A 16,004-nucleotide genomic window follows, 5' to 3' on the forward strand; every position below is an offset into this window, starting at 1 on the left:
CCCTTCCCACCGGTAAATTCCCACCCCTAAATTTCCCACTCCAACCTCTTTACTTCCCTCTCCTCTTTTCCAACCACCCCTCCCTCTGGTTAATTATCCACTCCAACTATGTTCTGGTTACTCCAGCCTACAATGCTGGACAGTTATACATGGCCCGTTAGTGTCTCACTAAACTAACTACCCCCCACAAGCACCCTTACTTGTACTACAATGTATTTTCTTAATTATTTCACTGATAGCCCTACCCAGGGCTCTCCTGTGGGTTTTGGCCTAATTATGCCTTCTTCTCTTTCTCCTTCTTATCATCCTCTTACCTGTGGCACCACTCCCCGCTTCCCTTCATTTTCTCAAACCTCCAGATGGACCGATGATTATTTTTCCTTTTTATGCATTTAATTTTTTTACTGATAGTATGTAGGACTTGCATCTCCTCCTTCACCCATGGTGCTCAAGGTATTCTCAATTAATGGCAACAGCCTGAATTCACCTACTAACCATGCAGTGGTCCTGGTAGCCTGCAGGAGAGAGGGAGCCGATATAGTTTTCCTTCAGGAGACCCACCATACGGGACAGCATACTCGTCTTCAAAGTAAGCTATACAATATATATAACGTTTTTTGCCCCTGCAAACTGCGAGAAACTTGGAGTGGCAATTTTAATACATAGGGTTGCCGTTCTAACAAAATCATATTCAGACCCAGTCGGTCGTTACTTGATCCTCATTGGCACACTTCACTCTGAGCAAATTACATTCATTTCTCTATATGCACCAAATCAGGAACAAAGCTCCTTTTTTTCGGAGGTGTTTAATCGTATCGGGCGCCTTGCATAGGGTCATATACTTCTCACTAAAGACTTACAATACCATTTTACATCCAACATTAGATAGACCCTCTGCTTCACTCAGCCAAAAACCCCATCAACTTCCTCAAAGGACTCCCAATCTCTACTGACATGCCTACACAATTTAACACTACATGACACCTGGCGCCTTAAAACCGCTGACGTGAAAGATTTCACGCATTACTCAGAACCACACGGTATTTATTCTCGCATATATATGATTTTTGTTTCTCACTCCCTCACGCACACAATATTGGATGCAGGGATTTCCCCTCTTACCTGAGCAGATCATGCAAAAGTATATATTACTTTTGACCTAATAAAACTAGCTCTACAATCTCGTCATTGGCACCTTGACGACTCCCAGAGGAGGGAAGGCCACCATTCAAGTTAAAATTCTAAGAAAATTCTCCACAGCAAACAAATTGGCATCTCAAGAAATTCTTTCCCTTGCGACAAAATTAACCTCTCTGCTTATCCTACATAAACTACACCCATCTACGACTCTTCTAACACAAATTGACACAGTAAGAGACCAACTGAACACAATTCTCTCCCACAGGGCTGTGAACACCCTCAAAAAATTAAATCAGCAATATTATGACAAGTCCGATAAAGCCAACTCAATACTCACTAACAAACTGCGCCAGAGAAAAAACTTAAAAAAACTCCCAACTCTCAGTCAGTGTATGACCCAATGTAAATGGCTCAAAAATTGTTAGGAACTCCCAAGTCAGTACAGTAAAACTCGGGAACTACTCAGAAGGCCAGGTGTTCGCTGGAGCCCCTAGTGGTGGGGACAGACTCGGCTGCGGGCCGACCGAGGGTCGAGTAGCGTATACTGACTTAAAGGAGTTTCCCAGACGTGGGGTGATTGGTGGACTGTAGTATAAGAGAAATCCAAGGTCAAAGGGTCACAGGCACAGATGCAATATCCAAGGGCAAGCGAAAGGTCAAACTCACAGGCAGAGAAGCAAATTCCGAATTCCAGGCAAAAGGTCAAGGTCAGAAGAGAGGGGTAACAGGTCCAAAAACAAGCAGGGGTCAAACACGGGTAGTCAAATCTAAGGTAGCAGAAACCTAAACGGATAGTACAAGCAGGCAGCAGGACTGAGGACAGAACGCTATAACCGGCAGTGAGGCTGCAGACCTCACTGCCTTAAATAGTACAGATGGCCAATCAGAACCCAGTTCAGAATGTGTCCTCAGCTGCAGTATAATGGATATGCAGAGCCTGCAACCAATCATGTCTAGAGAGTGCCAGCAGTAATGAAGCCAAAATCAGCCTTGATTGGCTGAACTTGAGAGACATGCAGGGCTGGCCCTACCTACACTTATGCGCACGCGCCCGGCTGTTTGACAGCTGGCCGGGCGCGGAGTCAGTGAGACCAAGGCGTCCCGATTGTTGCCCAGGCAACCGGGACACAGAAACCGTAAGTGACGCCCTGGTTGCCGTAGCAACGGCCGGGACGTCACTAGGAGCAGCAGGAGAGTTGCGGCGGTGCCCGGAGCCGCCGCGACCACTAACAAAAATTTCATGATTATCACAAAGCATTATAAAATCTTCCTGGCCCCCAGGTTCTGCCGACAAGGAGATCACACCCTTTTTATCATCTCTCTCATTGCCACATCTTTCAGACACTGACCTCACCTTCTTTAACGCAGATATTACCCAGACAGAAACGATTTTGAAAATGAAGAAATCCTCCTCTACTCGAGGCCCCGACGGACTCATGCCTCGATACTACAAAAAATTTGCTAAAGACCTTGCCCCCCTATATGACAGATTTTTTTAATAAAATCTTAACGGTCTCACCTTTTAATGAGGCGACAACCTTAGCCACTATCGTAGCCATACCAAAACCAGATAAAGATCCTACCTCCTGTTCTAATTACAGACCTATATCGTTACTAAATATGGATCTTAAAATCCATGCAAAAATTTTAGCTAACCATTTGAACACTCTCCTCCTCTCCCTGATCCACCTGGATCAGGTCAGGTTTATACCAGGCCGCCAAGCCATAGATAACACCAGGCGCGCTATTGACCTCATACATTCTATTCATTCCGGTAACATACCATCACTGATTATGGCGCTCGACACTGAAAAAGCATTTGATAGTATCTCTTGGATCTTTATGTCTACAGTCTTGGGGTCAATGGGCTTCACCGGTAAATTTTTAGACGGTCTGTTAGCTCTATACCAATCACCCAGAGCAACGGTAGTGGCCAATGGAATTGCATCCGCCCCCTTTTCAATTTCCAATGGGACACAGCAAGGTTGCCCCCTCTCACCTTTAATTTTTGCCATTTTAATCAAACCATTAGCAGCAAAAATACAATCTAATGAAGCTATTCATGAAGTTAAAGTAGGGAAATCCGAACATTAAATAACATTGTACGCTGATGATGTCCTCCTGACTCTCTCAGATCCTGTCTACAAGAAGGGGGTTCTTGCAGATATCAAAACCATCAAAGAGTACAAAATAATTCCTCAAAAAACAGAAATTTTTGATTTCTATCTTACAGATAAAATTAGATCATCTCTCACTCAACAATTCCCCTTCAAATGGCATCAAAAAAAGAATAAATATTTAGGTATCCACATCACTAAACAATATAGTCATCTTTTCCAAGCTAATTACCCAAAACTACTCTCCCAGATTAAAACTGACTTAGAAACTTGGAGTCAACATCTAATCTCCTGGATAGGCCACATTAACTAAATTAAAATGAACATTTAACCCAGATTACTATATCTCTTCAATCCCTACCCATACACATCCCTTCACATGTTTTAAAATTTTTGCAATATTACACTTCACAATGCAATACGGGGCAGAAAATGCCCAACAGTCCAGCTCCTCATCCTACAGAGATCAGCGCAGTGTGGCGGTTTAGGGGTCCCCAATTTTAAACATTTGGCTCACAACTTGCCCAATGTGTTTTATGGAACTCTCCTAGCTCCTCCAGAGGTAGGGTCTCAATCCAATCGAAGCCGAAAGCTTGGGTATTTCCTCTGCCTCTTTCCTGTGGCTCCCTCGCACTAAACATCCACAGTCTGCCTCTAATCTTCCAATTGTAGCTCACTCTCTTTCTCTCTGAGACCGAGCGAACGAAAAATTTAGGCTCGCCCCTGCTTCTAGCCCAATCATTCCACTCTTTGACAACCCTGAGTTTTCACTGGGTTGTATAATTCCATCCTTCAAACTTTGAAAGTGGAAAGATGTTCATTACCTCAATGATATCACCAAATACACTTCTTTTTATTCTACCACAAAATTAACTTGAGGTATCAGGCCATTGACCTTTTTTAAATCGCTTTCCCTCTGGTGGTCCTCTCTACTATATTGGGAACTCAGCGTCCATGATACAGACGGTTGAGATTCACATGAACGGGCTTGGGAGGAAGACCTGGGAGGACCCCTAAATAGTGAAGAATGGGAGGAGATAAGAGCTAACACAGCCTCCAGATGAATTTGTGTAAATTTGAAAGAAAACGCATATGAATCTTCTTTATCGATGGTACTTGGTACCAACCAAACTACAAAAAAATCATTCCCGGACTCTTCCTGCACATGCTGAGAGGATGCATGACGGATGGATCCTTCCTCCGTATTTGGTGGCAATGTCCCAAGCTTGCCCCATTCTGGATGCAGCTTAGGAACTTTGCGTCACAACTACTGCAAATTGACATCCCCTTCTCTCCCAGGTTTTTTCTTCTCCCTCTTGGGATTCCATCTGCTACCAAACATCAAATGAAGATGTTTCGTCACATAGTTTCTGGTGCCCTGTGTCAAATCGCCACTGATTGGAAGCAGTCCCTCGCACCAACACTGCAGACAATTATTAGCAGAATATGGTACTCATATAAAATGGAATATATGACATGTATTATCCGGAATAACTATAAATAATTTAATAACGTGTGGCCGGCGTGGATATCATACTTTCACATTCAAATTCCTTTCTTCACATGACTCTTCAACATCATTCCACCTGGATACTCTCCTCTACCCTTTACCTCACCTTCCCATCTCTCCCTCCTCTTTTCATTCTTCTGCTGTCTCTTTCCTTTTACCTTATGGTTGCCCACCACACTGCCCCCTTTCCACTCTCTACTGTCTAACTTCCTTCTTTCGTTGCTTCTCCCTTCTGTCTCTATTGTAAAATTGGTAAATCTACAAACATAGATCGGTTTCTCCCATAATTGGTGAATTTGCCCCCCCCCCCCCCCCCCACCTTTGCAGATCTCTCATCGAGATACGGCCTTCCAACATCTCTGCACTTTTAGTATCTACAGATCTGTAGCTTTATCGATTCTCAAACGTATACTAAAAAACTCCAGCAATTGCTACCCTTTGAGCGTCATTGTATTTATTTGGTGGGACGTAGAGGAAATATATCAATGCTATACCGCTTTCTCCCAAAGCAGGACTTACCCCTTCTGGATCCACACGAGGAGGCATGGGGGGGTGGATCTCGGGCTGATCCTGGATAGTGAGGGATGGTCAGCAATTCGGAAATACGTGGCTAAGGCATCCATCAATGTGAGTGTCAAGGAAACGGCTTATAAAGTGTATCAAGCTCCATCATATTTTTCCAACCACATTAGACAGGTGCTGGCGAGGCTGTGGTGGACAGGGTACTCACTTACACCTCTGGTTGGACTGTCCCATTATCCAATCATTATGGAATATTGCACTTACCCTTCTCCACCAACTGACAGCTGTTCATTTCCCCAGGGATCCCTCAATATTTTTGCTCAAAAAAGCCGCCCCATCTATAAGCAAACCAACAGACCGTCTGATACTTCAGATTAGTCTAGCTTGTAAACTACTGTTAGCCTGAGCTTGGAAAAATACATTCCCCCCTACCAAACCAGAACTGCTGCCCTGGTCTCACATGTTCTACATTACCCTGGACTTTAATTTTATTTTCTACTGTACTGGTACTACCTTGTTTTACTTAGGCTAGGTACATACTGGAGCATTTTTATCCAATAATCGGGGTAATCAGCCGACATACGACCATTCGGTCGAAGTTGGGTTAGTGTGCATAGTGACACGATGGTTGAAAGTCGTTCCAAAGTGTTGATTGTCAGCTCATTTGGTTGATCGTACTGTTTAATATTTTCCAACCAAGAAGTGTGTATGCACTCATGCTCACGATCTCCATAGAGTTTACAGAGTTGTGTTCTTTTCACCCAATGCTAGCAATGAATGTCCTGGTGAATAAATGTAGAGAGTGCTGTAGAAGGAATCATTTATTTGTTTGTTCTGAGACAGAATGTTTCCTTTCAGAGTCACAGAAGCTAACGAAAGGAAATGTGGATAGCTATAACAAGGTGGTTTCAATCAGTGTGACAATAATGAATGAATGACTATTGTGCTGTCATTCTCTGAAAACTAGAGGACCAGATGAAGGAGCAGATGGAGAGCACAGATCTGAAGGTACGTCGTGTCAGTGTGTACGCATGAATCGTCAGACTGATCCACTGGCAGATCCATAACGGGGGGGGGATGATTGGGGCAATCGCCCCCTCTAGCATGGGCTTGCTGCCTGCGGCTGCACACTGTGTGCAGCTCCGTTCGGCTGAGACAGGTAGACAGAGTCCTGCCCAGATGCTCTGATTGTGTTTTAAACACAATTAAAGTGGCCTGGCAGCATAATCTCCCTGCCTGTCTCTGCCGAACGGACCTGCACAGTGTGCAGCCGCAGACAGCCTCAGCTGTCAAAAAGCGGGCGGGGACTAAATCACCCCTGGTAAAATAATTCTAGATCTGCCCCTGGACTGATCAGACTTTCAGTGGTAGGTACAATCATTTGAGAGAACTCCTTGGTTGGAAAATTCTTCAGTGTGTACCTAGTGTGTACCTAGCCTAAGGGGTATATTTACTAAACTGCGGGTTTGAAAAAGTGGAGATGTTGCCTATAGCAACCAATCAGATTCTAGCTGTCATTTTGTAGAGTGCACTAAATAAATGACAGCTAGAATCTGATTGGTTGCTATAGGCAACATCTCCACTTTTTCAAACCCGCAGTTTAGTAACTCTAGCCTTAAGTCTTTTGTTTTAGCCTTCAATCTGTTTGCCTTGTTTTACTTAGTCTTTTGTTTTAGCCTATAAAGTGATTGCCTTCGTTTACTTAGTCTTTTGTTTAAGCCTACTATCTGTTTGCCTTGTGTTACTTCGTCCTTTGTTTTAGTCTACTACCTGTTTGCCTTGTATTACTTAGTCTTTTGTTTTAGCCTAGGTCTGTTTGCCCTGTGTTACTTCGTCCTTTGTTTTAGCCTACTACCTGTTTGCCTTGTATTACTTAAGCTGGGTACACACTACACTGTTTTCGTCCAATAATCGCCTCAAACAGCCGACATACAACCGCTCGTTCAAGTCGGGTCAGTGTGTACAGTGACACGATGGTTGAAAGTCTGCCCAAATGGACTATTATCGCTTCATTTGGTTGGTCGTACCGTTTAATATTTTCGGTCCAATCTCGTTTCCGCTGTGTAGTGTGTATAAACTTCCGACTGATCCATGACAATCCTCCGATACTTCCTCGACCTGGGGGGCGTGTGTATGTAAATTTTTTATGTCAATCCCAGTCCCACGTGGTGCGGAATCCACACATCACTGTGTTTTGTATCAATGTATATTGTACCTGTCTGGCTGCAGACCATTACACTTGTGTAAAGCATGTGTGTTATTACCCTTTGCGTCTTTATACACTTATACGTTTATAACCTATTAACATTATATTAACCTTTAACTTATAATTGTGAAGTACCCAGAATAAACCACACAGTGTTCAAGCAACATTTTTATTGCAAAATTTTAACACACACAGAAAGATCCACATGAGACGTGAGCGCGCCCAAACCAATCACAGAGCTGAATACTGCAGAGTATTATTTTTAGTATTTTTAAAGGTGCTACTGGGTTGTGGCAGAACAGGTCTTGATGTCGTTTCTATTCCCTTTGATTTCTTTATCTATGAAACAAGGGAATAAAAAATGTTTAACATTTAACTTCAATATCTGTAATTTATATTCAACGACATAAATACTCTCATTTTCTCACCTTGCACACTGCTCGAGATCAGTTTATATTTTGGTCGCTGTGGTGAAATCGCAATAACAGCGTGCTTAACCTCTGAGCATTCTGGAAAACAGGCGCCATTTTGGTTATTATAACGGTACAGGTATGTGCCCAAAGCATTTACATGTCTACACATGTTCACTGAAATACCTTCGTGTAGAACTTCTTTAGTATATTTTTCTTTTCTTTTTTTAATTTTTCCTTGTTTGCTAACAGGTGTAACATTAGTGGTATCTAAACAGGCCTTCTCACCGTTAATTCTTCGTTCTGACATAAAAAATTAGGTTATAAATTAGCCTTTTACATTGCTTTATGTGACACTACATCTACACTGCAGGTACACTATATGTGCTACTGACCTTTTATAATGTCGTTGTCGTCCTGGTCCAGTACTTTGACCATCATCTCCACCTCTCTTGGCCTCATTGGATTTGCTCTTTGCTCTTCTTGAGTATCTCCATCCCCCACCTTAATTTTTCCAACATTTTTTGGCACTTCCTGCACCATCTGACTCTGTCTTCGTCTCCATAGCTGCAACCCCCACTGACATCTTCTCCTCACCTGCAACCCCCACTGCCACCTTCTTCTCAACCTTGACCCCCACTGCCACTTGCTCACTCGCCATCTTCTGACGCTCCTTCGCACCAAACAGGTTCCTCTGTCATTTTATACACTCAGACATGGGCGTTTGTTTCTGCTGTGGACCAATCAGAGATGATGCACGCCGAGAATGGAGCATTCCATTACATACGAAGGGATTTTATTATTAGGGAATATTCATTGCATTGTACTTTAGCAGTTAAATGTTTTTCTAAATTTAATGTATATTACTAAACTTCTATTTTATAGAAATGAATGAAGAGACAGTGTTCCCTTCTCTTTTTAGGCAGCTTTGGGAGTTAACTATAGCAAAAGCTCTGCCCCTTTATGCTAATGTCTTTGGTATCTCATACATTTTCCGCAAATGTCGCTGCAGTGTGTACGAAATTGAAATCATTGCTCATGACAACATGGCTGTAAAAAGTCGCTAAAGGGACGTCCACTCTTCCCTTTATCGTCCTAAACAAGGCTAGTGTGTATGCAGTCCATGGACCGAGCGATCGGACCATCGATCACATGTAAAATCGCTCGGCATAAAAAGTTGGTCGAAATTTCTGTAGTGTGTACCCAGCTTGAGTCTTTTGTTTTAGCCTAGGTCTGTTTGCCCTGTGCTACTGCCTTAGGCTAGGTACACACTGGAAAATTTTCCAACCTATGTGTTATCTACAACGACTTTCCTTTCGACTGAAGGTCCGATTGCTCGGACGATTAATGCGTACACACTAGTCACGTGCCAGAGAATTAACGAAAGACCGACCGTCCGGGAACAAAGATTAGAAATATGTACACATTTAAACGACTATGTAACGATATCCCCTAGAAATTTAAATAAGAGGGAGAGCATGTTCAATAGTAACCAATCCAAACTTCATAAAAAAGCAAAGGTAACACGTTTTCTGCATATATTTACTAGCATGTGTACAGTGTATGTTCGTTCTCAACCGAACATAAGAAAAAATATTTTTACTAATATGGATACTTTTGAAGAACCCACAAGCAACTTCTCTTTTTCTGCTCACTGTGGCAACAAGACTGCAATTACAAACCCGAAGGGAAGGAAGGAGAAGGAATAGATCTTGTTGGACCAAAGAGTGTTTCAAGAGGAGAGACTCCTTCTCTCATATGTCCCTGCTGCAGGAGATACGGGACATCAACCCCAATGACTTCAGGAATTTCCTGAGAATGAATGAACCCATATTCCAGGAACTGCTCCATCTAGTCACCCCCCTCACCCAGAAGGAGGACACCCATTTAAGGAGACCCATATCTGTTGAGCAGAGACTAGTTGCTGCCCTAAGATTTCTGGCAACAAGAAGGATACTGGCTGATCTGAAACACAGCACAGCAATTTCACCGCAAGCTCTGGGTTTGATAATACCCGAGACCTGTGATGCTATCATTGAAGTTATCCATGAACAGTATATGAAGTTTGGTCAACATAAATAGTCTTTTTAGATATGTATAATTTTATTTGCATACATAAAATTTACAATATATATTAAATTCATAAAGTACAAACCAATAAAACAGCCAAATATACAGTTTATAGTTGTTCATATTGCAACACTATTATTCATTTGTAATAACCTTCCACTGAACTGTTGCATGTTTGTGCTGGGCATAGGGGTAGAAGTCAGGAATGGTTTTGGCATTAATTATTGTCCTCCCATACTACCATGCTGCATCTGTGTATGCCGAAATATGTACGAATTTGTCTGGCTGTGATTTGCTGGCATTAGAATTGTATCCGGGTACAAATTTTCCTTAGTAGCCCTATACAAGAGGTCGCACACCAAACGCTCCATTTCCACTTGTATCGGTCTGCTAGCACTTTTCATTTTGCTTGCTAGCATTTGTCCAAGTAGGTCAAAAGTGTGTGGTTCAGGTTTTTTGGGCATCAAAGTGTTCTCGCATTCCACCATCTTTGTAGTTAACGCATCACTTTCATCCACCTCACAGAGACTTTTTTTTACCTCTTCTGTTATGTTTTTGACGGAATTACAACCTCAGGTACAACATGGCTGTTGACTGTCACCTGGGTTTCCTGTACAACAATTGTAGTTGTCTCTTTTTGGTCATCAAATTCCATCATGAGTTCTTGTGACAGGACAGCTGGCTGAGCATTGAAAAAATGAGAATAAAAAGAGTACAATATTAAATGCATGTAATTAAACTCTTTCACTCACCTTTCCTGCAACGGTAGAACAATGGCAAGTTATTGCGGATGAATTTAAGAAGCACTGTGGAATTTTCCAAACTGTGGTGGTGTCATTGATGGGAAACATGTCCGAATTATGCCTCCATCCAAAAGTGGATCTTTTTATTATAATTATAAAGGATTTTTTAGCATCATTCTAATGGCCATAGTGGATGCAAATTATGAATTCTTATTTAGGACATTGGTAAAAATGGGAAATTGTCTGATGGCGGTGCATTGGAGCAGAATTCCTTTCATGCAAAATTAAAAAACTATGAACTTAATATTCCAACTGGAAGTAATACAAAATATGGACTAAATTTTGTGTTTGTGGTGGATGAAACATTTACATTGCACAGCAATGTATTGAAACCCTACCCGCAACGCAATTTGTCTACAGAAAAGCGGATATTTATTTAAAAAGTGTCACGAACTGTCAAAATGCGTTTGGAATTCTCAGTAACAGATTCAGAGATTTCCACTCTGCATTTAATCTGTGTTTGGATAGTGGTGATGGCCTGTTGTGTTCTGCATAACGTTTGCATAAAGACGTAAAACCTCCTGTGTACGCAGTTCACATTCGTATGAGGACAATTTCGAGGAAATTGAGGTAGTTAGCTCCATTCAGGCCACCTTAGAAATGCTAATACCAGTGCAAAATTAAATAGGAAAGCATACCTTCAATATTTTAACAAGGGTGCTGTGCCATGGCAGAATGAGTGTGTGTAACAATTGTGTATAAGCATGTTATGTGTACAAACTCTATTGTTATATATTTCTACTGTAATAAACCTGTTACACAACAAATGCAAAATATACTTTACTTACAGTTCCACTAGGAGGTATGTCATCTGCTTGGACAACATCAGTAGGAGAACTACTGTACATATCCAGGCTGCAGTGGGACTGGTGTGTAATTTCATTTTCACGAATAAAGTGCAGAAGGTCAAAGTAGCACAACTTTGGCACATAAACATCATTTGCACCTGCCCCCTTTTTCTGAGGACTCAACCTTATTTAGTTATTTTTTGTATACAGTCCGAAGGTTCTGTATTTTGCTCTTTGCCCATTCCAAATGTGCTCCAGGGTAATGTGTCAGGCATGCTTTCACAAGTTCTTGCATAGCCACATTATATAACATTCTGTTACAATATTCCTTTGATTTTAATTTCCACAAACAGGGGTGTGCCCTATAAGTCTCAAAGAAATCCCTCATGAGCTCCACAGTGCGGTCATATGACATTTTCAGGTTCTGTTTAAAAAAAAAGAAAAGAAATGGTCATGTTCATCTTTTGCCCACTGATAATATCAAAAATAAAAAAAAAACTATAATATATGGTACAATATTTCTAAAATATTTTCAGTACTATTTTATGTACTAGTACTAGTGTATCATAAATATTACGAACCAGTATAACCAAAGTATTTTGTATATACACATATTAACATTCACAAAATATATATTTATGCAGTTGTTACGATAAGCACAATGGTACAAGAAAACATTTATAATCACAACTTACCTTGTATGGCAATGGATGTAAGGTGTAAATCGATTGTAGGATCAGTTCGCATTTCTCGGACCACTAGGGGTTAAATACGAATGATCTTCACCCATAATGCTTCATTCTGTACAGGTACCACCAGATTGGTCCACAACTGAAACGAACACTCATGTCTGAGTGTATAAAATTACTGAGGAGCCTGTCTGGCACCAAGGGACGTTAGAAGATGGCGGGTGAGGAGCAGGTGTCTGAGGGGGTACGAGAAGTAGAGAAAAAATTTGTAGAAGTAGTGGAGGGGGATGGAGAAGAAGAAGAAATACAATTAACGGGCGTGAAAAGAACAAAGGCAATGAGCCCGAGAGAGAGGTGGAGATGATGTAAAAGTACTGGACCAGTACGACTGCCAAAAGAGAAAATACTGAAGCGTTAATAACAGAAATGAACTAATAATGCAGAATTTACTAAACCAAACGAAGGAGAAACTTAGAAAGAAAAGAAATACATTTCAAGTACAGAAGCGTTAGACCTAAGAGATAAAGAACAGAGACTGATGCAAATTCATAGAAACATTAAAAAAAAGTGAGTTTGACTGTTTCAAGGACTTGTAATTGAATTTGTAGATAAACGACTGACAATAGTATATAGTATATTAAAAATGTTACATTATTTCCAGAAAGAAGAATGCACGATAACATGTGCTTCGTAGGTATCGAAAATGTTAAAGTTGAACACGTACTTATTAAAGCTGAAAAAATAGATACTGAATTAGATGAAAAAAAATATGTATTAAAAGAAGATATTTGAAGTCACATGTGGAAACTGTAAAATGTTTTGGCGAGAAAAATATACCGTTAAAATAACCAAAATGGCACCTGTTTCTCGGCCCTCTTCTCACTGTATACAACCTCCCTGGATGATCTCATCTCCTCCTTTGGTCTCCAATATCACATCTGCGCTGATGACATTCAACTGTACATCTCTTCTCCTGACCCCCCCCCCCCTTCTTAATCCTCACCTCGATCTCTCCATCACCGTTAACAACACCAACATCTCTCCTGTTCCCCAAGTCCGGTGCCTGGGTGTCATTCTCGACTCATCCCTCTCTTTTGCTCCACACATTTAATCCCTTGCCCAATCCTGTCTCTTCCAACTACGGAATATCATCCGCAGCCAGCCCTTCCTTTCTCAGGATGCCTCCAAAACTATTATCCATGCACTCATTATTTCCCATATTGATTATTGTAACCGTCTCCACACAGGCCTCACCATCTCCCGTCTCTCCCCCCTTCGCTCTATTCTCAATGTGGCTGCGAGACTTGTCATTCTTTCATGCTGCACCTCCTCTCCCTCCCTTTTCTGTCTTGCCTTGCATTGACTCCCTTTCCCCTACAGAATCCTCTTTAAACTCTTCAGCCTCATCTACAAGGCCCTCTCCCACTCCACTGACCCATATATCTCTAACCTCCTCTCCATTCACACTCCCGCCCGTTCCCTGCACTTGCCCATTGACTGTCGCCTCTCCTCTGATCACCTCATCCCACGCCAGAATTCAACATTTCTCCGACGCTGGCACCATCCACTAGAACGACCTCCTTCGTTCCATCCATCTGTCTCCTAATCTGAGCTCCTTCAAACGAGCACTCAAAACCCATCTGTTCCTCAAAGCCTACCAGCCATCCACCTAACCTTCTCCATTCTTCTTCACCTTCTCCCCCTTTCCTGATCATGCTCATCTTGTGCTTTATACCCTCTACTGACTCCTCTCGTGCCTGCTGCCTGTTTCCCCTCTGCTGCCCTCTTCTCATCTGTTTCAATTCCATTTCTTCTCCTAAGCCACTGCACTTGCTATGCTTGGAGCTATTGGAGTTTTGGTTATACTTGTCTCGTTCTGTATGGTCCACTGCATTGTACTTTGTAATTGTATTTGTACTCCACTGCGGAAACCTTGTGGCGACATATAAATAAAGAATAATAATACTCTTTTCTCCTTTACAACATTACTGGAAACCCCGCTTTGTTGTATTTAACCCCTTTAACAAGATATAATGTGGAATAATTTTTATGTCATACTCTTTATTCTCATTAAACATGTTCTAAATTGTTGTCTTTTGAACAAAGTCTGAAAATAAAGATTTATAAAAATGTCAAGTCAAATCATGGACCTTATATCAATACAGTTAACCGATGAAAATAATATATGATTGCTTATAGAAGTAATATACAGAAGAATATATTTTTCAGGTCCAATCTAAGATCGGAGTAACAAATATTCAAAAAACAATACGCTGTTTTCATACTTTTGATGTATTTATACAAAAGTAGAAGAAAAGTACAAGTAGGTGGAGCAAACAAAATTAGGAAGCGTCAGCACACCAGTGGGTGGAGTACACGCTTTGGTTGTGTGAGTGGTTCAACGTAATCCATCGGGAGAGTGTTTCCAGGGTTAGCACTGTAGTGATAGTAGTTGAGTCTAAGAGGTCCTTGAAGTTGCATGTCCAATCACTGTTAGATAAATCCTTCTTAATGGCATCTCATTCACTGTCAATCTTTCAATGGTTTTAAATTCTCCTTAGCAGTATAAAAGAAACAAACTAATGCTTGTATGTTCTCTAAAACATATCATTACGGTACATCTTTGTATCCCATATACTATAATTTTATATTGACATTTTTCTGTTAATTAGTAATATGCAAGTTTGGTTTAGTTAATGAAACAATAAAACATCACTTTTATAGAATACACCATAACGTATTCATTTTATTTACTTTTTTTCTGACTGAACCAGCACTCAATATTAAAAAGTAGGACATTATAGTGTTTGAAGAACCTAGGGAACAATTATAAAAATGCCTTTTTCTTAATAAAGCACAGCAAAAAATGTGTATTATGGTTATCATTAACCTCTTTTCCTCGAAATACTACATGGCAGATTCACTCTCCAGTTTAGGCATAAACAGATTAAAAATTGACCCAGACAGTATATAAAGATGCTTTTTCCTCTTCCTATATGCCTTTGAGTGACTTCCCAAGCTTATCTGATAAACATCAACATGAGTGGGAAACTGGGTAACTGTACAGAGAACTCATTCACATCAGTCCCTGCCCTTACAGGAGAGGGAGAGAGACAGACAGAGACACACTAGGGTCAATTTTGATAGCAGCCAATTAACCTACCAGTATGTTTTCGGAGTGTGGGAGGAAACCGGAGCACCCGGAGGAAACCCACACAAACATGGGGAGAACATACAAACTCCACACAGATAAGGCCGTGGACGGGATTGAACTCATGACCACAGCGCTGTGAGGCAGAAGTGCTAACCACTAAGCCACCATGCTGCTCCATTCCACCTGGGTTATGTCTTATCTCCATTCTTACATAGTTTGTATTCTAAAAAAAAAAAGGTCAGAAAAGAGAAAACGGAAGTGATAGGGATCCTTCATTTTTGGCTTGACCTCCCATGGTTTGTTGCTGTAACTGACACTGCTACAAACATCACAAAGTTCTAAACCAATTGCAGTAAGTAAAATTACATACACTGCAGATAGATACTACTGGCAACTATCCATACAGGACATTTTCAATAGAGAATTGTTAGAGAAAGAAAGGCAGAATATTTTTTTGTTCCAAATAAAAAATGTTTACGTCCTTCCCAAAGTGGGACTATGAACTGGAGGCACGTTGTGTATTTTTCAGCATTAAAACTGGAACAAAAGTTATAAATTTCACATTAGTGTTGCAAATTAGGAACAATTTAACTGC

This window comes from Mixophyes fleayi, chromosome 2 (genome assembly GCF_038048845.1).
Source record: "Mixophyes fleayi isolate aMixFle1 chromosome 2, aMixFle1.hap1, whole genome shotgun sequence".
Classification (NCBI taxonomy): Eukaryota; Metazoa; Chordata; class Amphibia; order Anura; family Limnodynastidae; genus Mixophyes; species Mixophyes fleayi.